The following is a 23,789-nucleotide window of genomic DNA, read 5'->3' as shown; positions in this document are numbered from 1 at the left end:
TGGGGCCAGGCCACACCGAGCCACAAAAGCCAGGATCTTGTCCTGTGAGCAACAGGGAGCCATGGAAGGGCCTTAAAAGGGGGACAGACACAATCAGACTTGTGTTTTAAAAAGCCCCTGCGTAGGGGGCCTTTGTGGACTATAGCTGGAAAGGGACAAGAATAGAGGCAGGGAGACCAGTTAGGAGGTTATCAAGAAATTAGAAGGGCCTGGGTCAGGGCAGCAGCAGGAGCGATGGTGAAAGGGGCCTGGAGCCTTCTCAAAATTCATCAGAGGCCCCCGATTAAGTAAAAATGAGGGCAAAACTCTTGATCCTGGCATTCAAGGCCCTCTTGTCTATACCCTTTCCAACCTGCTCTCAGCTGCTTGCTGGCCCCAGAGGAAAGCCCTGTTCATTGCTCCCACATCTTTGCGAAGGCCGTTTGCCCAGCCGACAGCACGTGCCCTGCCCTGCCCTGCCCTGCCCTCATGCACACGTCACACTTTCTGTAAGGCTCTGCCCTACAGGACTTTCGTCTTGGGACTTCACCCGTCACTTACTCTCTTGACCACTTAGCGTGCCATGCCTTAGGTTGAAACTCAGGGAGCACCCCCCTCTGAGGAATTTCATAAAAATAAACACAATCAACACACAACTGTTAGAAACGCAATGAGTTAAACAGGCACATTTGATAGACCAAGGGGTTGGATTAGATGGTCTCAAAGACACCTCTGGATCCAACATTCTCTGATTCTAGGGCTGTAAATGAAATAGAGTTCTAATTGACGCTTTCTTCCCTTTCAGTTACTGGGACTCCTGGATTTCCGTTTCTACATCTGTAAAACTAGGAAGCTGCATTCTTCAGAGACACTATGGCATTTTGCTCAATCAGCAAGTCATGGGGGAGAAACCAGGCACTAGGTTAATCTAATATTCTAGCTAAGTGAAAGTCCCTGTATGCACTATAAATTATCTTTTTTCCCCGAAGAATTAGCCATCGATAAGAGACGAAAGTTATCCTAAAATCCAAAGGAACAGAACAATCTGTGTCTGATGACTCAAGCCTCTCACAGTTGTGGAAAGCAGAGCAATGCAACCAATAGAACAGAACTTGGGAGGAATCTCGTCTCTGCCAAGGCAACACTAGAATGCAGAACATTCCACCCTCAAACAGTAGAACGCCTGGTGCTCCTAGAATGCTACTGCAGAGGGAAGCGGGACATGGAAGACGGGCCTGGGAGTGTTCCAGCCGACCTCTCTGGACCTCGGAGGATTAGTGCTATGAGGGCTACTCATGGCTGAGGAGTTTGGCAAACCTTCCATTGGCTTCACGACCTCATCAGCCGCTATGCTTCTCTCCGCTATCAGCAAAACCAGGACCTTTCTTCCTAGACTTGGGAAGGGGGGCAGTGGTGGCATTTCTCCAGTTTGCTTCCTGTTTCCTACACAAGCTGTCCTCAGAGCTGGAACCATAGATGGAGCCACTGGACTCCTTCTCACTGTGGCAACCCCAGCACAGCGCAGGGCAGACCCACAGCTTGGCCAAATGTTGCGAGGGCTCCCAAGGCAACCAGGATGGGCGTGAGGGCTGAGGCGCCTGCTATGCAGGTAGTCTCTGGTGGTTCGACTCAGATTCCAGAGCCTGGAGGGCACCAAGAGCCAGTGGTCTTCAAACCACCTGGAGAACTTGCCTCTGGCACTATGAGGGGGTGGGCTCAGGCCTCCTTCCCCATTTCACCTCGAGAGACTCCTCTTGTACCTGTTCTACATATGGAAGGTCTGAAGTAAGACTACATTTTTAAAAGGGTTTTGCAGGTTAAAAATCTAAGTAATATATATTTTCCACAATGAGATACTATTTCACATCCACTAGGACGGCTATAATCAAAAAGACAGACAATAACAAGTACAGACGAGGATGCAGAGAAATTGAAACCCTTGTGTATTGCTGATGGGAATGTAAAATGGTACAGCCGCTGTGGAAAACAGTCTGGCAGTTCCTCAAAAAGTAAAACAATGAATTACCAAATGATCTAGCAATTCCACTAGTGGGTATACACCCCCAAAGAATAGAAAATAGGTGTTCAAACAAAAACTTGTACAGGGATGTCCATAGCAGCGCTATTCACAACAGCCCAAAGGAGGAAATGACCCAAATGTCCATCAACGGATGAATGGACAAACAAAATGTGGCCTATGTCTAAACGATGGAATATCATTTAGACATAAAAAGGAATAAAGTACCGATACACGCTACAACATGGACGAACCTTGACAATATTATGCTAAACGAAAGAAGCCAGACACAAAAGGCCACATATCGCAATTCCATTTATATGAAGTGGCCAGAATAGGCAAATCCATAGACAGAAAGCAGATTAGCGGTTGCCAAGGGCTGGGCCAAGGAGGAAGAGGGGATGACTGTTAATGGGATTGATGAAAATGTTTTAGAGTTAGATAGTGGTGACAGATACACAACTTTGTGAATATACTAAAACCCTTTGTATTGTACATTTTAAAAGGGTGGATTTTATAGTATGTGGCTATATATCAATAAAAACCAAAAAAAATCTATATAATATATATTTAAAATGAACCACTGTAAAAGGACAGGCATGGTTCAGGAAGGGGAAGGGAATGGCCCAGGATGGCTCAGCAAGTAGTGACAGGACAGGAACTAGAAGCAGCCCTCCTGCCTCTACCTGACTTCAGGCAGCTGGGTCCAGGGCAGGTACTGCCCTGGTCCTCCTGACTCTGGGTCAGCCTGGAGGAGACAGGCGACTAAGACTGACCCTTTGAAGGTCTGGCATATCCCCAGCCTCATCTGATCCTCACAAATTCCCTGTGGAGGGAGGCCAGGTGGAGACTGATCCACAGGACACATGGGAAACCTGAAGCTGCGGAGCTTTCGAGATCACTCAAGGTCACACCTGGACGTCTAGGTCATGAGTGCCTGCATTTCTACTGCATCATGACTGTCTCATAGTACGAGAGAACTGGGACACATGCCTCTATGCTGCAGGGAAAAGCAAAATCTACTTTCCCAGGAGATTCTAAGATGCCAGGGTGGAGATGTGGGGGTTACATCCCCGCGTGCTGGGCTCCTCACGCTTCCATAAAAGCAGAACATCACATGTGGAGAAAAGGGAACCCTCGTCTACTGTTGACGGGAATGTAAAATGGTGCAGCCTCTGAGGAAAACAGTGTGGAGGTTCCTTAATATACCGAAAGTAGAACTACCATATGATCTAGCAATTCCACTCCTAGGTATATATCCAGAAAAAACACTAACTTGAAAAAGTACATGCACCCCAACATTCAACAGAAGCACTATTTACAATAGCCAAGACATGGAAACAACCCAAGTCCCATAAACAGACGATTGGATTAAGAAGGAATGGTATATATACATACACACACACACACACACACACACACACACACACACACACAATGAATATTATTCAGCCATAAAAAAGAATGAAATATTGCCATTTGCAACAATGTGGATGGACCTAGAGAATATTATGCTTAGTGAAATAAGTCAGACAGAGAAGGACAAATATATGATATCACTGATATGTGTAATCTAAAAACTAATATAAATGAATCTATACACAAAACAGAAATAGACTCACAGATGTAGAAAACAAACATGTGTTTACCAAAGGGGAGAGGGAAGGGGGAGGGACAAATTAGAGGTATGGGATTAACAGCTACGAACTACTATATATAAAATTGATAAGCAACAAGGATATACTATAAAGCACAGGGAATTATACCCATTATCTTGTAATAACCTGAAGGAATATAATCTGAAAAAAATACTGAATCACTAAGCTGTATACCTGAAACTAACCCAATACTGTAAATCAACTATACTTCAATAAAAAGACAATAAATAAAATAATATATTCCTGAAAAAAAGCAAGTGGACATCACAGAAACAGGAGGTGAACAGAGCAAGGAAGATTGTTCAAAAAGAAATTCTTCAAGTGTCTTCTCCCTAAACAGTGTAAGTCTCTCCACGTCCCTCCAAGAATCAGCCATGTGGGCAAAGGAGAAGCCCTCACCATGAGGTCCACTGTGTTCAACTCTTCCAACGGCTGCTGCATCCTGCTCACCAGCCCAGGTGCTGCGCGAGCCCAGCACTGAGAGACCCTCAGCTCCTCAAGCCACATCACATGGTCCCTGTCGGTGACCTCGCACCCTTGACCTGAGTCTCAGCTGCCTCACGCATTCAGTGGGAACCACCCTCCCGACCCTGCCTTATCCAACCAAGGCAATGAATGGAGCAACGGGGGAATTCTAGACAAACAGAGGACAGAACATTTCTTGCCATTACTACTGCTACCACTACCTCTCATAGGGGATATTTTCTCCTTTCTCAGAGGTATTATTCCTTGCTTTAGTGCAAGTCAGAGCAAGCCCAGGTGGTGACTCTGAAATTACCGGCACCCTCTGCCGAGCCGACTGCCCTGGGGTGGCTCTCCAGGCCAATGCCTGGCAAGCCTCCTACATGGAGAGGGGCAGCAGGGGCAACAGTGGTTTCCATCCCTCCACAGCTGTGCCAAGGCCGCCCCTCTGCAGACAGCCATGGGGAGGTGTGGGGGACAGAGGGGCCCCGGTGCCAGCCCCAGCTTGGCAGCTGCTTGGCAAGTGGCTCCTGGCAGGTGGAGGTCCTTCAACGACCTTGGCCACAGCATATGCTTCCCTGGGCTTCCCGGCCGATAGAGCTGTCAAGCCGCAGCCTGGCTCCTCTCCTGCCACCGCCTCCTCCTGAGGTTCCGGCTTTAAAGCATGACCCCACGGACTCTCTTTTCTTCAGATCTCTGCTGCGGCTCTTAGGATCCTGGAGTTAGTGTGCAACCCTCCCCTGCATTTACCCCAAGTACCTACAGGAGCTACAACACACTCACAGAGCTCTAGAATGGAAAGAATGCTGGGTAGACTTTGTCACAGCCCACCGCTTTACAGACAGAAACTGAAAGCCAGAGGGAGCACGCCATATGTCTGAAGTTGCCCAGCAAGTGCAGCACAGAGCCTGGGCTGGGAGCTCACCTCCTGACTCTAGTGACAAAGCTTCTGCACTGCAGCCCCACCCCACACCCCTGTTCGAATCCAGGCAGGAGTCTGATGAAATAAGAACAGAAGGCGGCTTTTTGAGTAAAGAAGTCATGGAAGGAAAGCCAAGGGTAAAACAGAAGTCTCACCAATTTTAAGGCAGCTCACAAATGACACAGTAAAATATACATTGAAACCGAGGCCGGGGGAAGAAGGGAATACCACAGGCTGACCACACGTGCAAACATGGCAGCAATAACGAGGTTCAGATTCCACTCTGAGCTTCCTGGCCATCAAAGCAAAAAGAGAAATTATGCCCAGTCTTCTTGTTCTTATAGTTAGGGGAGAGCAGGAGGCAGACTAGTTCTTTAGGAGGCATAAAGCTCTCCCTAAAATGAATGCTGAAAGAAACATTATTGCATGTGATTTGCTGTAGGGATAGAGGACTGCCTGTTGTGAATCTGCAAGGAGGATCCCAAGATAAAGGAAAGATGGTGGCCTCAGAGCTCAGCCAAGTTACCCTGTATGTGCTGTGCTCTGCTGACATGAGATTGAAGGACCCATGGAACACAAGGACCAAAGGGCTAAAGGGATGTTCAGATGTCATCTGATCTGCCTGGGACCACAGCTCCTTTCCATGGAGATAGCCCCCACCCAATCTGAGATCAGAGAGCTCTATCTTCCTGGGAATCCAAAGCAGGGAACCACATAAACTCATGCTGTCTCTTGCATTCTCTCTCGCTCTCGCTCTCTCTCCTGGCATTTCATGACAATCTAGTCCAACTGCCACATTTTCTAAGCAGAGACTGATGACTTGCCAAAGGCCACAATGTGAGCTGTAGGAACAGGGGACATGAGACTGAAGGTGGGCCAGCTGATTCCAATCCCACCAGCCACTGTGGGCGTGCTGCTCCTGTTGGAAGCCAAGTCTCACCTATCTTCTTGAGGCTCCTGGGGGCTTTGTATGGAGATACAGGCCCAGCTCACCCAACTGTTCCTGTTTAGCCCAGGAGCCATGCTGATCCCAAATCAGCATCCTTCACCTCTCCTCCCAGACTCCCTTTCTTTCTCCAGCTGCCAGCTTCCCTGCCGTCCTCAGCAGCTGATTCCTGTCCAACTGATTTCCAGTGGCACTTCCCCCATCAAGCTGAATTCTTTTGCCTTCACTAAGATCTGGGGCCTTTGACAGCGCCCAACATGGCTCACACTTGCTGAAAGAGGGTGGGTAATTATAAACCTCTCTCCCCAAAAGACCTCCTACTCTGGAGAAGCTGCTCCACCCCTTAATTTAGCTAAAATGAGCATTTTTAAATGTTTTCAAAGGGAGACTCTGCAAAAATCTATGTCTATATTAAAATCCCTTTGTCTCAGAATGAGTTTTTCCCCTTTGCTGGGAGGCTAATTTAACAAAAAGAAACCATGGCTTTGGGCTCAAATATGCCAGGATTTGAATTCCAAACTGCACCACCCACCATCTTTATGACAGTGGGAATACCACTATACTTCTCTAAGCCTCAGTCTCCTTATCTGTAAAATGGAGCTAATTACAGATATCGTGCACAAGTACAGTCACGATTAGCAGTTATACGTGCTAAATGCCTAGCAAGGATCTGGCATAGGGAAAGCACTCCATAAACAGTATTTATTTATTCACCTAAATAGTCTCGTTCTTAATGTTGTTCATATATGTTACATCTTTATTCCACTCCAAAATCTTCATCTGAAATATTATAATAGTTTGTACTTCAGGGGTCTCTTTCTTTCTCCCCATGCTTTATTTTCTCCACAGTTCTTAGCAACACCTAATATATTTATGTACTTTGTTTATTGTCTCTAGAATATAAGCTCTAGGAAGGTAAGAATATTTGCCCATTTAGTTCTTAATTTAGTTCCCAGCGCTTAGACCAGTGCCTGGCACCCCACAGGCCCTCAACAAATATTTGCTGGATAATTAAGTGGTTCTGCACTCACTTGGGTTGATATCACTACCCAAGTAAGTGCGGGCTTCTTAGCAAGTAAAAAAAGGGGCAAGAAAAGCTTTGCAGTACTTAGTTTCTATTATTATAGTCCTTCTCACACATGGCGTCCTATTTAGGTGGGCTGGTCTCTCCTGCTAGATTTGTAAGCCAGGGATTTATCCATCTCCGAATCCTTAGTATCTAGCAGGGTCTTGAGTACAAAACCCTTAAAAACTGCATCTTAAGGGAAAGCATGAAAGCACAGTTTGAAAGCTGTCATTTAATCAGCCTCTTGCCAGGCACTGTCCTGGGTGTTCCACATTTATCCTCTCAGTTCACCCTCACGTTAGGGGGTGTGCCCTCCATTTTACCACCAAGGAAGCTTAGGCTCCAGAGACCAGCGAACTTGCAGGAGGGCACGTAGCAAGTAGGTGGTAATACTGAGAGGGGAACTCAAACGATTCCAGCTGCCCCTCTAAATTACATCTCCGCACTCAGAAAATCCAATTCGTTGTGTCAACAGCCCCAAATCCTGACAGCAGCCCTCAGAGAAAAGTGAAAGATGCAACATTACAATGGAGCCTCATGGTTTGCAGATTCTGTAGTTGTGAAGCATCTACTTGCTAACATTTATTCATAAGCCCCAAATCAATACCCAGTTCCTTCACAGTCATGGGTGGAATGCACAGAGCGGTGAAAAATTTTCAGTTGCCTGATGCCCATGTTCCCAGCTGAGTGGAGCAAGGCAACCTCTCGTTTCATTTCTTTTCTTCTTTCTTTTTTTTCAAAATAAAATTGATTTTAAAAAATCGTATTTTAAACTGCACAGTTTCCAGGAGTACACAGTTATCAAAAATGCACACACTTCACTTAGCTTGGCTCCTTTCTTATACTATAAACAAGTGTCCTTTTTGTGGTCTCTTTAGAGCTATGTTTTTAACATATTTTGTGCTTTGCTGGTGTGTGGCGGGGGTAATTTTGCCATTTAAAACGGCCCGCAAGCATAGTGCTGAAGCGCTGTCCAGTGTTCCTAAGCTCAGGAAGGCTGTGACGCGCCTTATGGAGAAAATAAATGTCAGATAAGGTTCGTCCAGGTGTGAGTTATAGTGCTGTTGGCACGAATTCAATGTGAATGTATCAACAATGTATGTTAAAGGTGTCTTTAAACAGAAACACAAATAAATAAAACAAGGTTATGTATTGATCAGTTGATGAAAATGTTGTGACCAGAGGCTCCCAGGAGCCTGATTCTGTATCCTCCCTCAGGAGCAATGGTTTTGTACTAATTCAGGGTTCACAGCTGGTTTATAGAACATCACTATTGCAAATAACAAGAACTGACTGTATTAAGCACAGGTGCCCAGCACCCAGGTCTGACACAACAGGTCTGGTTGTGTTCATGCACAAGTACATATACAACCACGCTCGGCTGTGTGCTCAGCTCCGTGTACTCAACACTGCCATCCGCACCAGCACCAGCCGAGCCCTCGGGGGGCCGTGAGGACTAAATGCAGGAGCTCGGGGGGTACAGCCAAACACTCCTGGATTCAAATCCCAGCTCAGCGGGGAGCCGTGTGCCTGCAGGCCTGTCATAATCAGGGCCAGTTTCCTTACGCGTATGTGAGGTTAATCATTGTCACGATGGTAAAGTGGGGCTGTGCAGGTCAAGCTGCCAAGCGCAGGGATAGGGGTAGGGCTTGGGGCAGGCAGCAGGACAGAGCCTTTTCAGCCCTTGTATCTGTACAGGGCGCGTATGGGGCCCAGGAGAGCCAAACTGAGGGCCTCCCCCTCCTTAGCAGACTGGCCTCCCTGCTCTCGCAGGCCTGGGCCTCACTCTGCCCAGTGCTGCCTCAAGGAGCACCTGGAGGCCAGGAGGCCAGAGACCAGCAGGTCAAAGCCAGAAGGTGCTCAGAGACAGGCAACTCCAGGGGTCCCAAACTGGCAGCCCATAGGCTGTATCGTGCCTAAAGACCACTCTCCTTTGGCCTGCATGTACGTGTACTTTAATTTCAGTCAACATTTATAACTTGAGAGATTGCATACTTAAAGAAACCCAGATTTCTAGCTTGTCTTAACCCCAAAGATCCTGCAGCTCTGTGCCTGCATTCCTGCATGGCAGTTATGGGCTGAGGCTGAGGAGTGGCCCCTTTTTGCCAGTTCTTACCTGCACTTGTGCTCTTTACCTGGGCTGTTTTGTTTGTTAGCTGCCTGGCATTGGAGTTTGGAATCTCCAGCCTAGTCCAATCCCATTTTATAGATAGAGGATCTGAGGTCAGGGGGAAGGGGTGGCACTTGCCCAAGGCCCCAGGTAAACTGGTGGAGCTGAGATTTGAACGCTTGCAGCTCTGAACCCAGGGTGCTGGACACACAGGGAGGCTGGGAACACAGAACGGGGGACTTGGGCTGAGGGGCAAATCCTGTTCAGGAAAAGGCTGCTGGTGCCAAAAGGTAAAGCAGAGACCAGCAGCTCTGGCTGCAGTCAGCAGAAAGCTCTCCTTCCCACCTGCGGGCAAATACCAGCCTCCCCCACCCTGTAAGATAAACTCCTCCCCGGCTCTGTTGACACAGGGCTCTCAGGTGTCCCTCTGCCCTGACATTTCCCCTGAGCAGGCAAAGATCTTCGTAATCGCGGGGGCCCCCGGGAAGGTGTGCAGAGCAGGGGCTTTTCCTAGAGCAGAATCTAGCTGGAAAACCTAGGTCTCAGCAGAGGACTGACCATGGGCTATAGCTTCCTCATCTGCAACATTAAATCTTCAACTGCGAAGATTTAATCAGATAATGCTTGTGAAGAGCCCTGGCACACACTGCCCAATGAGCAGTCATTTCTTTCCCTTATTTTATAAACCAAGGCCCAGAGACAAGTGAATAATTCACCCCAAGAAGGTCACGGAATTAGCTCCAACTGGGTAATTTTTAAACGTTAAATATAGTTCTATTTATGAATGTTGTTATTATAGCTATAAAGTAGCACACATCTTTTTTTTTTTTTAAAAAAGCCTCCATTTTTGCTACTCAGAGATAAACCACTGATTAATTTGACGGCTGCTCCTCCTAGTTTTTTTCTAAGCATAGAAGAAAAACTATTTTGGAGGTGGGTTTTGCTATTTTTACATAGTTATAAACATGGTAAGAGGCACCTTTATATCTTTTTTAAAAATTTAACATGGTTTATGAATTGCCCGTGAAATGGCATATTCTTTATAAGAAGTATTTTATGAGCTGTATAATAGTCCATTTCATGGGTGCATCACTGTTACCTTAACATCCCCCTCTGTTGAACATATAGACTTTTTTACTATCAAAAAGAATGCTACAACAGACATCTTCGTGCATTATTATTTTTCTGTATTTAGAATTATTTCCTTAGGAAGGATCCCCAGTAGTAGATTTATAGGGTCAAAAAGTTTGAATATGCTGCCAAACTGCTTTTCTAAAGGGCTGAGTTGCTAGTTGATTCTCCCCCCATAACATATGCACAGCAGCTGTGTTTCCCCTTGACAAAACCACAGGCACTTAGCCTTGCCTCCTGAAGGCAAGGAGTCTGAGTTCAAAACAGGAATTACCAAAGACGGTCTTTCTGTGTCTCTTTGGCCTTGTGACAAGTGTCTTCACCTCACATGGCAAAGAGGGAAACTGAGGCCTCCTGGAGAGACGTAGCTCGAAAGTGGCCTAGCTCCAAGATTGAAAGCAGGTCCCCTCAAGCTTCTCCTCTCTCCTAATCAGAGTACCTCTTACCTGTGTGGCAGGTCTGGCAGGGACATTTCAGTCAATGTTTACCAAGCGTCTATGTGCGCTGGGTTCTCCCCAGTAGCCCCAGTAAACAAAGCGTGTGTCAGGGAGGGGCTGGGCAGAGGACAGAGGGAGCCTCTCTGCAGAACTCAGGAGCGGGCTTCTGCGGATAGATGCACAGCTGTCTGTGGAGGAGCATTCCAGCTTCAGTGCAGGGAAGGGGGGTCAACATTACAGAAACATGCAGGAGAAGGGGAGATACAAGGGGCTGGGTACACGAGACCAGACAGTGTAGGGACAAAGGGGAGCAGAGGGGAGACCAGGCACTGGGGGAGCACCTTTTGAGCCTACAGAAAAAGTTCTGAGCCGAGGAAGGACGAGGTCAGATTTAGATTGTAGACGATAACCCTGTACCAGCTCTGCTGAGAATGGGCTGGAAGAGATGAGAAAGGGCACCAGGAAAGCCAAGAAGGGAGAAGAGGAAAGGAAGTGAGAGAAGTAAAGATGGCTTCGAGAGAAATTTAGGGAGTAGACAGGGACCAAAAGAGATGGGCCGTGGGAAACCAGGGAGAGGGAAGAACCATGATGATGCCCAGGCCTCTGGGTACGTGGGGGTGATGCCCACCCAATGTTCATCTCCCCTTCTCCCTTAATAACAGAACCCTATTTTTGTTCAGGGTTGGCAATATACCCAGCTTAAAACACACCAGTATCCAGAGTGGCGCTAGCAGTTCTGGCCTGTGTACTGTGAGCATCAGTACCAGGCCTGAGAGTCTGGCTAGTTGTCATCCAGCACGCGAGGCCGGAAGAGAAGTGGGCATCACGCCTTCAGTGGCTCAGTCTCCCAGATGCCAGAAGCAGGGCCAGATTCAGAATCAAGGGCTAGCAAACACGAGCTGAAGGAAGTCAGGCAGCCAACCAGGTGATCTGGGGCCTGAGAACCCCATGCACAGTCAACCTAGTACTGGGACACAGCCTAGCACAGGAGAGAGAGCACAGAACTGGGAACCTATACGCTCAGCTCTGCCATTGACTCACAGGCCTGAGGGCACCCTTCTTTTGAGTTGGTACCTCAGTGTCCCCGTCTATAAATGGAGACAATGCCCCCACCTCATGGAGCTGTGTGACCACCTGGCCTCTGCCATCACATCTTCCCAAATATCCTCACTGATTCACCTCATGGATTCACCATGCTTTCGCCTATGCAGTGCCCTCTGCCTAGAAAGCCCTTCCAAGCTTCTTCTACCTGCTTCTCTTCCAAGCCCATGTGTGGCTCCACGGGAGACAGAGTTCACAGCTCTCGTCACGGTGGCCCCATTGCACGTGCTCTTTTGTTATACCAGGAGGACACAGGCTGTTTACACACATCCGCTGTGGATCACTATCTTTCATGTTTTGAGGGTTTCTAAGTCTACATACACATACACACAGACACAGAGGCGTTTGGCTTAAGCAGCGATGTGCACTGCTGGCGAGCTGTGAAAGGGCACTGGCAGAAGAGGTAGTGATGCCCTCAACCAGGCTCCACACACCCAGAGCAGAGCAGAGAAGGTTGCCCTGCACTGTTCCAGCCAGTGCATCTGGAGTCTGGCCCAGCGTGGAGCTCAACAAACATCCCTTAATGAATATATGGCTCCTCCTCCTCTGTCTCCCAAATGCCTTTTGTGACAATAGATGGTGCTGACACGCTCCTTGTCCTTGGAGTTGAGACGGTCAGCTACAGAGCTCTGCACCTGCCTCTCACCCACAGAAAGGCAGTGCCGTGACCATTGTACATACAAGGTGAGGGAGAAAGGTGACCTGCTTCACCAAGTGTCACCGGAATCAAAGGCATCAAGGCACCCAGCATGGGCCCTCTTCCTCTAGAGATCAGAGGTCTGTGTGGGCTCTGACGCTACACCCCATGGTCTCAGGGACTCAGGCCCCCTGTCTGCAAAACAAAGCTGTGGAGATGTGCGAATTTTAAGTACCTCTAGGTGCTGTCCTGTGATTCCACACGATAGTAGAGAAGGACTGAATTCAGAGGCTGCAGTCTCTCAGGAAGCCAGTCTCTTTCTGAGTCTCTCTCTCTCTTACACACACACACACACACACACAAACACACACACATACATACACACGCACGCTGAGTCTGAAACTCCCACAGGGCTCTCTGGGGCAAGACACAGATTGGGAGAAAATAGCTGCAAAATATATATCTGACAAGGAACTTGTATCGAGTATGTATAAATAACCCTTACAACTCAATAATATTAAGACCAACAGCCAAATAGTTAAATATTTAAAAGTTGGCAAAATACTTGAACAAATAATCCACCAAAGATATATGGATGGCAAATAAGCACACAAAAAGATGCTCAACGTCGTCAGTCATTAGGAAAATGCAAATTAAAGCCATAAGGAGATACCACTACACACCTATTGGAATGATTAAAATTAAATAGACTGATCATACCAAGTACTGTTGAGGATGCAGAGAAACCAGAACTGTCATACGCTGCTGCTGGGAATGTAAAATGGTTCAACCACTCTGGAAACACTTGGGCAGTGTTTTTAAAAGTTAAATATATATTTGCCAAATGATCTAGCCACTCCACTTCACTCCTAGGTATTGACCCTAGAGAACAGGAAGGTATATCCATACGAAGACTTATACACAATTGTTCACAGCAGCTTTATTTATAATAACAAAAAACTGGAAAAAAACCAAATGTCCATCAACAGATGAAGGGCAAAACAAATCATGGTTTACCCTTACATACAATGGTGTACTATGTGTACTCAGACTGATGTACACAACAACTTGAATCTCTAAATAATCATGCCGGGTGAAAGGCCAGACCCCCACCGCCTCCCAAAAAGTATATTCTGTATGATTCCATTTATACAAAATTCTAGAAAATGCAAAGCAATTGATAGTGACAGAAAGCAGGTCAGTGGTTGCCTGGACAAGGGAGGGGAGAAGGAGGCATGAGAGGAAGGAATTCCAGAGGTGCAAGAGGAAACTTTGGGGGTTGATGGATGTGTTCACTATCTTAATTGTGGTGATGGTTTCATGGGTTACATACTATGTCAAAACTGACCAAACTGTACACTTTGAGTATGTGCAGCTTGATGTATGTTGTCTGTACATCAATAAAGCTGGAAGGAGGGGAAGGGGCAGGGGAAAGAGAAGAAGGCAGGGCAGCAGGAAGCAGGAGGAGTCTTTCTGGGAAGCCTGGGACCTGGACACAGACACACGGACGTACACGCACTGAGTATGAAACTGCCACTTGGCCTCCAGGGGAGTCCTAAGAGTCTCTCAACTGAGGATTCCATCTGTGAGAAACACCAAGGCTACTTGCCATTTGCTCATTATTCGTCCAGAGTACTGTGTGCCTGGCTTGCGCTGGGCACTGGGGATTCAGAGATAAATCTAACACAGGCCTTGCCCTGGGCAGTTCATGCTATTGGCCATGGGGAAGCCTTCCCAAAATTCAGCCTAAACATTTAGCTTCATGCCCCAAATATACCAGGCAGGTTCCCTTCACAGGAGCTATGAGAACTCTTCTTCTTGGACCCGATTTTGTTTCTAGCCTCGCCACCTCTTGGGAGAAAGCTCGTAACTCCAGCCGGATTCTGTCCTGTATCTGTGCTAAGCAGACATCCAAGCTGAACCCCAACTGATTTCTAATAACTGACTAATGAGATCTGAGTCAAAGTCTTCACAGAATTGCAGAAATTCAGGGCAGGAAAGAATCTGGAGGTTTCAAAGCCCAACATCCATCTGACTGAAGCTTCACTTCTCTGAATAACATGCCTGTTCTGCAGTCACCCAGACCCAGTTTGAATACCTCCAGTGAGAGAGGAGCTCACTACCAACTGAAGATGTATCGGATCTTTGGAGAACTAGAGAAGTTGTAAAGTTCTTTCCTTCTAACTGTGCATGGAAGGGTACTGGCATTTATTAAGCACCTACTGTGTGCTAAACCCTGTGCTGGGGGCTTTACACATATGGGATTTCTAATCTAGTTTAATTCTCTACCCAGCTTTGCTCCTATGAGGCTGGGATTATGATTATGATGCCCATTTTTACTACTGAGGAAACAAAAGGTCAGAGAAATCAAGTGACTTGCCCACGGTCACAAAGTGAGTCCATGTTCGAGACCAAGCAAGTCCAACTGCAAAGTCCATGCTCTCTGTTCTCGACCACTCAGAGAGCAGGGCGAGGGGTCTGACGCTGTCTAGGCTTGGATCCTGGTCTCCTTCATCTGAAGGCTAACCTCTGGGATTCCTTACAATGGCGATCTCCTGCCAGTCCTAACAAACTCTGAAGCCCATCCTCTCCCAGGCACGGGCCCCACCCACTTCCTTCCAGAAGGAAGCCACAAAACAGAGAGTTGGCTCAAGGTGTCCTACAGCTCCAGGCTGGGCCCTGGGTACTGCCCAGCATGGGCTGCTCTCTGCAGGGCAGGGAATGGGAGGGCATGGAGGGTCAGGTGCTCTCCGTCCTCTGCGAGCACAGACCTTGGTCTGGTGACTAGGAGCCTGGGCTCTGGGAAGGAGCTGATGAAGAGGGACCCTTGAAAGATGGCATGTGAGCTGGGCCTTGAGACAAATGGGAACATGGGGAGATAGCAGTAGTGGTGGGAAGAAAATTTCAAGCAGAGGGAACTGGGGTGAGTAAAAGTAATTTAGGTAGAAAGGAAAGGCCCGTGGAAGGTATACTGCTGACCTGAGATAGAATGGGACCAAGGGTCCCTTAGGGACATTTCTGAAGTAACAAAATGCCTTTCTCTAGCTCTTAGGCCGGCTCACTCCGATCAGGCCCAGGGCTGGTAATCTTGCTCATAAGAGCCCAGCTAAGGGCTGAGGAGGGACGAACGGATACTCACAGGCCTGAGAACAGAAATAGGGAGAGAAAGAGGATGAAAAAGCAAAGGGAGAAAAAGGGGTGGAGAGAAGGTGGGCTCTGGAATCAGATATTTGGTAGCTAGGCCGCATATAACAGACAAGTTGCTTAAATTCTCTGTGACTCAATTTCCTCTTCTATAATAATACCTTCCTCACAGAGCGGTAGGAGGATGCACTAAGTCACACATCCCTGCACCTGGTATGTGGTGTCCCTCTTATCATTCACCTGGACAAGGGTTGGGACCCAGTGGGCAGAGAAGCGATTGAGGCCGTGCAGAAGAGGGGCATTTGTGCGGACATCTGCTGTATGCCAGGCCCTTTCAGCAGATCATAGCTCTCCTTTCAGGCAGGAATGATCGATCCCTCTTTGGTAGATGAGAACATGGCCCTGGGGGTAAGACAATTTGTCTGAGGTCCCAGGCTAACAAGTAGCAGAACTGGAGATGAGCCAGGCCTGACTCTGAAGCCAGTGCTCACCCTTAGCAGCAAGCAGCTGCTAGGAGGCCCAGGTCGGCTTCAGCTCTGTGCCCAAATGCAAGGAAGGTGGCCTTTGTCAGACGCTGCGGGCTTCGCCTCACGGCAGAGGCCACGTTGGCACACCTTTCTCCCAGGGAGCTCAATGTCCAATGCCTGCCACCTCTGAAAGGGAGGGTGGGAGGAGGTGAGTGGTACAATGAAGAGAGGAGGGAGGGATGGTTGGGAGGTAAAAGGGGGATGTGGTGCTAAACCAGCCTCCTAATGAGGAAAGACCCAGAACTCACCGTGTCATTTCCACCATTTAAAAAGCCCCAGAGAACAGGGGAAGACCCTTTGCTGAGAAGCACTAACCCCACAGCCCAGCTAGACTGGGGGGCTCACCTTACCCAGTCCTACTCCTCTCCCTTTTTGCAGCCCTTTAGATCCTGCTCTAGTTCCTTCTCCAGGAAGCTTTCTCAGATAGCTCCAGCCTACAGTTACCCTTTCTCCTGGGGTCGCCAGTGGTACCCACTGCTTGCATCACCTGTGACCAGTCCTATACTAGAATTCCAGATCCTCTAGATTGTAAGACTGCCAAGCACAGCCATTCCAAACCCCATTACATTGCAAGAACTCCTTCTAGAACATCCAGACCTATGTGAGTTGCCCAGAGATGAGGAGCTAGCTCTCAAAAACATATTGTTTCATTGCTAGATGTTTTGTTTTTTTGTGGGTTTTTTTTGCGGTACGCGGGCCTCTCACTGCTGTGGCCTCTCCCGTTGTGGAGCACAGGCTCCTGACGCGCAGGCTCAGCGGCCATGGCTCACGGGCCCAGCCGCTCCGCGGCATGTGGGATCTTCCCGGATCGGGGCACGAACCCATGTCCCCTGCATCGGCAGGCGGACTCTCAACCACTGCGCCACCAGGGAAGCCCTGCTAGATGGTTTTTCAATTTAGAATGTTCTTCCTAGAACTGAGCCAAAATTTTCCTCCCTGGCTGGCACTTGTAAGTGCTGGTCTGGGGTCTGCCCCTCAGGGCATATGGAAGCCTGGGCTCTTTCCTGTGACTGAACTTTGAGTATCTGGAGACAACTATCTTTACCCTCAACGGCTACTATTCTGTCCCAGCAGTGTGGGAAGTCATGTCCAGTATGCCTAGATTGGGGTCCCAACCCTACCACTTCCTGGTTATATAACTCTGGCCAGTTCCTTCTTTCCACTAGTCCCAGCTTCCTCAATTATAAAAACTCCTAACCTCACCAGGTGGCACTGCCTCCCCTGTCGAATGTGGTAGTTTTATTGTTCTGTTCATTAACCACTTCTTTAGAGGCAATATGGCTTAGAAGAAAGAACATAGCTTCGATGCCAAACTGACCAGCATTTAAGTGTAGGCTCTGCTACACAGCAGCTGTGTGACTCTGAACAAACTACTTCCTCTCTCTGAGCCTCAGTGTCCTCATCTATAAAATGAGGATAACATATGCTAAGTGGGCCTGACTTGTTTTGCTTCTTGTTTTCTCTGACCCATCTGTGTCTTGGCCTTTCTTCTGGATCTGCCCAATTTTCCAAGGTAACTGTAACGCAGCTACCCTTTTACTGAGCACCAGTGTGTGGCGCTCAATCCTCCGACGAGGATTCCATTCAATCCCAGTACCCACTCTTTAAAGCAGGTACTATATGGCTAGTATCTTTTACTCAGAAGGCACACAATTGAACAGCAGCTGTTATTAATATTTCTATGAGCCAGGCTCCATGTACCATCCGTATATATTTATCAGCCTAAAAAGCTCCCTAAGGGGAGGGACCACATCTTGGGGCCTGCTTACAGAGCAGACACTCTGTACACACTGGCTGAATGAATGGATGGAAATACTTCTTTGCATTCTCCCACAGCGGCCCGGATAAAGCCTGACCACAGTAGGTGCTTGATGAATATTTGATTAACTAGAGCCACAAAAATGTAAACTGTCCTCAGTGGCTTTAGACTGAATCCCAGAATGTCCTGAAAGCATGTCAGTGGGACCCCTCCTGCTAATTAGGAACTCCTCTGAGGTCCTTCTCTGAGAAGGCTCCAGGCTTCCTCCACACTCAGATCCCAGCTTTTCCTCGGTGGTGGCTGTGTGGCAGAGCTCTCTACAGAGAGACCACTCGCTGTCCAGACCTCATCACAACCCAGGCAGAGGTGGCAGAACCAGCAGGGCTTCCAGAGAACAGGAAGCACCTCTCCCGCTGAGGAGCTGCCAGAGCCTCTCCTCACACCTGCCTCTCGGGTGTGGCTTCTATGCCGGCTTCACATGCCATCAGCCAAGTTCCCTCTTCTGAGGCTGCCCACCAGGCTTCCAGAGACCCTGTGGTAGGGAGGCCGACTAGTGTGACAGCTTCAAGGGGGCTCAGAGGTGCCTGGAGGCCTCAGTCTCTAGAGGCTCCATTCTGACAGTGCTGCCAGAAGGGAAGGGGCACTAATTAGGACTTTGAAGCTGGGGGCCCAGAAGCAGAAGATCACAAGTGGCCAAAGTCATATGTTCCCTTGCCTTGCAGATAGGGCATCCCTGGCTCAGGCCTGCACTTCCAGCCTCGTTTCCCTTCTCCGCCCTCATCCTCAGGTGACAACTAGGAGCACTACGCACCTGGCATCTAACACTGTACTTCAGGGGACACAGACTGATGGCCTGACACAGACACACATTAATGGGTGCGTTTTAAAGTGTTTCCTAGTTGGCCACATTAAAAAAATCAAGAGATGTCACAAACATCCAGATTGCTTACAAGTGAGAAGATCTGATAACACGAGGCCCAAGTTCTTGCGTGGCAGCGGTGGTGAGAGCAGGCTAGCAGCCACCTCTTTCAAGCAACACTCTCTAATTTGTTATCACCCCCAAAGAGCCCAACATAGACAACAGGGTTTGAGATCCCTTGCTTTTCATGTTTTATCATGGCATGCGGACCTCCTAATGACCTTATGAGGTAGATAGCATCATGTCCCCATTTCACAGATGAGGAAGCAGAGGCTCTGAGAGAAAAAGTAACTTGGCCAGGATTCGAACCCTAGCAGCCTGACTTCAGAGCCAAACACAAGGACACTGGTCTGCAGCAAAAGTATGGACAATGCAGTGAGTTGTTTTTTTTTTCTTTTTTTTGTGGTACGCGGGCCTCTCACTGTTGTGGCCTCTCCCGTTGTGGAGCACAGGCTCTGGACGCACAGGCTCAGCGGCCATGGCTCACGGGCCCAGCCGCTCCGCGGCATGAGGGATCTTCCCGGACCGGGGCACGAACCCGTGTCTCCTGCATCGGCAGGCGGACTCTCAACCACTGCGCCACCAGGGAAGCCCCTGCAGTGAGTTTTTCATACAGCAAAATGCATTCAGTTTGAAGGAATACTTTTTTCTGATTTTATATAGCCTTCTTACTTTGGGGCTAAAGGTATTAAAATGTTCTTTCTCTCACTATATGATAGCAATAGTAAACAGAACTAGTGTCATGTGTCTTTGCCTGGCAGAATAAAAAGTTGGCCAACCTAGGATACATTCCCAAATGTACTGATCTTTGAAGTCTAAGTCTGAGGACCATTGCTCTGCTATACAGCCTTCTTGTCACAGAATGACAGCATGTTTCTGCTACTCCTCCTGGTTCAATAAAACCCCACCTCTATCTACATCTCATCTTATCTTTGAAGAGGTGGCTTTTGAACTGAGCTTTTCCCAAGCCCTCTCCCTCCAGCAAACTCACAGAGCATTTGTTCATTCCTCTTGTTATATTTATCTCATTCTTCCTCAAGTTACAGTTATCTGTATCCTATCCACTCTTGTACCCCCTAAAGTGGTTCTGGAACAGAGGGAAGAGATACTGAATTATTAGCCAGTCAGCACATGAAGAGCCCTTAGAGATCACCACCTCTGACTATCATTTTGCAGGTGTGGAAAAGCAAAGAGTCTCGCCCCGGGCCACCCAGGGAGTCCTGGCAGAGCTAAAGTGAGTCTCCCGGCCCCTCGGTGCTGGCTCTTTCCACTGCACCAGGCTGCTTCCCAGATGCTCCCTTTTGGTTGGCTCAGCACCTCAATTCAGAGGTGCTAGCATGTGACAAACACTTCATAAATATCTCTCCACTAAGCAGTAAAAAGCAGCCTGGGAACACAGGCCTCATCCCCTATAAGGGCCCTCAGCTCAAGCTTCACAGCACCTGCATCAAACCTCCCACTCAGTGCAAGCTGCCCATCAAATGAAGAAACAGCCCCTTAGGTCCCTGGTGACCCAGATGTAGAAAGATGCACGTATGGCTCAGAAATGCAATGCCATTAGGCCAGAGTTCTGATCCCAGCCTTGCTGAGTAATCTTGGGTAAATGCCTTCATCTCTCCAGGGGTCAGGTGCTCCAGACAGGTGAAAGAATGACATGAGGAAGAAGTTCCCAAGCCTATTGGATTGTTATAGGCACTAGACAGGCTTTCCAAGAGGAGCCTCAGAGTCCTGCCTCTAGAGGCCTCTGATGACAGGGAAGGTTCAGGCCCACCTGAGACAAATGGATGGTTCCTTTGGAACTGTGCCACAGAAGTGAGTCCGGATGGCCCCTCAGACTCTGTGGCCACTTTTTGGGTTGCTGGGGTCAAGAGCCAAGAACTGTTTGAAAATGTCCTAAGTTGGGTAGAACATTTATTATTATTATTATTACACACAAATTCAACACAGAAAATGGCATCACCCTCACCTTCCTGACCCACTGAGTAGGAAAGGCCATCCCCCCTCCCTGTCCCATTACACCCACATCAGTATTATCACAGCTCCTAGATGATTCGTCATACCTACACATTTAGATATTTGTCTCCCTCTATTAGCCGTGGGCTTCTTGAAACTAGGGACCGCCTCTTACTCCTTCCTTTATCCTGTGCACTTGGTCTAGGGCCTGATAAATAGATAATAAACAAAGGCTGATATATGTTTAGCTAGACAAGGAATCCCCTCCACTCCTGTTCTGGGATAAGGCAGCATTTAGGCCCCTTAGAGCCATAGACACATCCAGCCCATTTGTGACACGCAGAAGGAAACTGGCCGATCCAAAATCACTCCGTCAGTGAGAGGGCTCGGACAAAAAGCAGCCTTTCCAACTCTCAGGACAGTGCATTTCCAGCTAAACTGTCTCGAGTTCTACCACACATTAGCTGTGTAACTCTGGGCGAGATCCTTTGCCTCACTGCCCTGGCTTCCTCACTTGTAAAATGGGTAAAATTGCAGTGCCTACATTATAGGATTGTCTGAGGAGTAAGTGAACCTGTGTAAAACAGAGCACAGGACATAGGAGGAGCTCAAAGAGTGTGCCTGTCATGACTGTCATTCACTCCTGGCTGTTCTCCTTGGTAAAGGGGCACCCACCACCCATCAGCAAAGCAGAGCTCACAGCGCAAGGAAGACTTTCCAGCACTGACTTACACAGTCTTCAACCCAGCAAGTCCCCTGCAACAATCCCTTTGGGGAAATGCCTGATCTTTTGTCACGAATCCTTCACAGCTTTCCTTCCTCCAAAGCCTTATGCACCTGTGCAAGTGTACACACAATTCACAGTGATGACAAGGAGAGGTTGTGAAACCTTTGCAAGAGCTCACCCTTTCAAGTCAGATAGACCGGGTGTCAGATAACAAGTCTGCCACTTAGAGCTGTGCAGTCTGAGGCAAGTCACTCTCTCTAAGCCTCAGTCTCCTCATCTTTCAAAGTGGTATAATCTGGGCTTCCCTGGTGGGGCAGTGGTTGAGAGTCCGCCTGCCGATGCAGGAGACACGGGTTCGTTCCCCGGTCCGGGAGAATCCCACATGCTGCGGAGCGGCTGGGCCCGTGAGCCATGGCCGCTGAGCCTGCGCGTCCGGAGCCTGTGCTCCGCAATGGGAGAGGCCACAACAGTGAGAGGCCCGCGTACCGCAAAAACAAAAACAAAACAAAACAAAGTGGTATAATCTGTTATGAGGATTACCTAAAATATGTAATGGTCTGCTATTCCATAAATGATACTGAAAGTAATAATAGTTGTCTCATTTTTATTTAACAAAATCCACTTGACAAAATGTCAGAACCAGAAGGGGCCTTAGGGATCATGTGGTCCAGTCTTCTCGTTTTATAGCTGGAGACCCAGAGGTCTTGAGTGGAGGCGTGATTGGCCCAAGGTCACACATTGAGGTGGTGGTGGAACAAGACCTGGGACCTGGGTCTCCTGATTTTTTGCTACATGTCCATTTTGGCCCGTTTGATTCTCCTTATCTGCCCCCTCCCCGAAACACAGGAAGTGGATGGAATCATTCTTTTCCCATCCTCTTCTCTTCATGCTTATCTTTCACCAGCCAGAACCATCTGTTTGTCAACATAATCACACCCCCCAGGCACATCTAGTCCCTTCAAGCCTGACTTGAGGAGAAGGTAAAACAACTGTTGGCCCCTGGCAGTAGCAATAATAACAGTAAGAGCAACAAATAATGACAGTCAACAACTGGCACAGTACCCTATACTTTAAAATGCTTTTCCCTACACTGTCAACACATTCTCACAGTTTCTCCCTAACCTGGTTGGCTTAGGAACATAATTTCCTCCAACTTATTTGATTCAACACTTCCTGAGGACCCACTTTATGCCTAGCCATGGGCTAGAGATTGGAGACACAGAGAGGAAAAAGTCCATGCCTCTGCCGGAAGGAGCTCACAATCTAATGGGGATTGAGGGCAGGTGGGGACATAACAACTTCTTTTGGTCCAAATGGTGCAGCAGTAAAATGCCCTGCCCCACCCTATGGGGAGGCTTCTTTATCATGCTGTCAAGCGGCAGAATGTATCTTTGAAATAAACTGGAGCAAGAAAAGATGAATGAAAGGCTGAACAGCACAGCAGGAGGGAAGGTAGAGAATAGAAAATACAGACACCAAAAACTTGACCTCCTTGTCTCATGGAGATTCTAATGAGAGATTCCTGGGAGGGCAAGGGAGCAGCAGTGGGATCCATGTGAAATCAGAAAGCCACGGTCCCTGACTCCCTGACAGCACACAAGATTCTGATGCTTCTGTTCCCTTAGGGATTCTGCCCTCGGATGCCAAGATTTTCCAAACCCAGTGCTGGGCTATATACGCCTCCTTGGGACCATCGTTGCTGGAATGACGTCAGTGCCCTTGCAGTGGAAATGTTTGTACCTCCTGATTGCTTCCTAGGCCCCTCAGCCTGGCAGCCCAACACACTCCAGCATTCATTATCCCCTGGCAGGGAACCATCCGCAGGGATGTAAAAGAGACCGGTGGGGTGGGGGAGATGGGAGAGAACCGGACAAAGAGCAGCCACCCCTCCTCTCTCCTCCAGTCTATCTCCCAACTCCTGTGTCCCTGAGAACCTACTATGTGCCAGGCACAGGCACTATTTTAAGTGCTTTCATATATGTCTCATTCAATCCTTATATCAACCCTCTGAGATACATACCCTTCTTCCCAGATTTACAGATGAGGAAACTGAAGCTTGGGGAAGGGAGGTAACTTGACAAAGGTCATCCCAGTGATGGCGCAGAGATGACAATATAGGACTGTCTGATACCTCCGGTTCCACGAGGCCCACACAGTCAATGTTTCACTTGAGAAGTCTCGAGTTGAAAAAGATCAACTGAGGAAACCCCAATTATTTCATAGACCCAAGTTTAAATTCTGGGTTGCTTTAATAGGGATGTCCCCCTGACGTGTAAGAGCTGCTTGAATGGCAT

General features: G+C 48.2%; 1 protein-coding gene across 1 annotated transcript in view; it reads right to left on the bottom strand.

Moving 5' to 3' along the window:
* Positions 1 to 23,789, bottom strand: part of SNPH (syntaphilin) — a 41,539-nt gene that overhangs the window by 16,439 nt on the left and 1,311 nt on the right. The gene's annotated exons all lie outside the window — the stretch shown is intronic.

This window comes from Phocoena sinus, chromosome 15, assembly GCF_008692025.1.
Source record: "Phocoena sinus isolate mPhoSin1 chromosome 15, mPhoSin1.pri, whole genome shotgun sequence".
Taxonomy (NCBI): domain Eukaryota; kingdom Metazoa; phylum Chordata; class Mammalia; order Artiodactyla; family Phocoenidae; genus Phocoena; species Phocoena sinus.
Note: the sequence above shows the minus strand (reverse complement) of the source record. Positions and strands in the feature narration are given on the sequence as shown.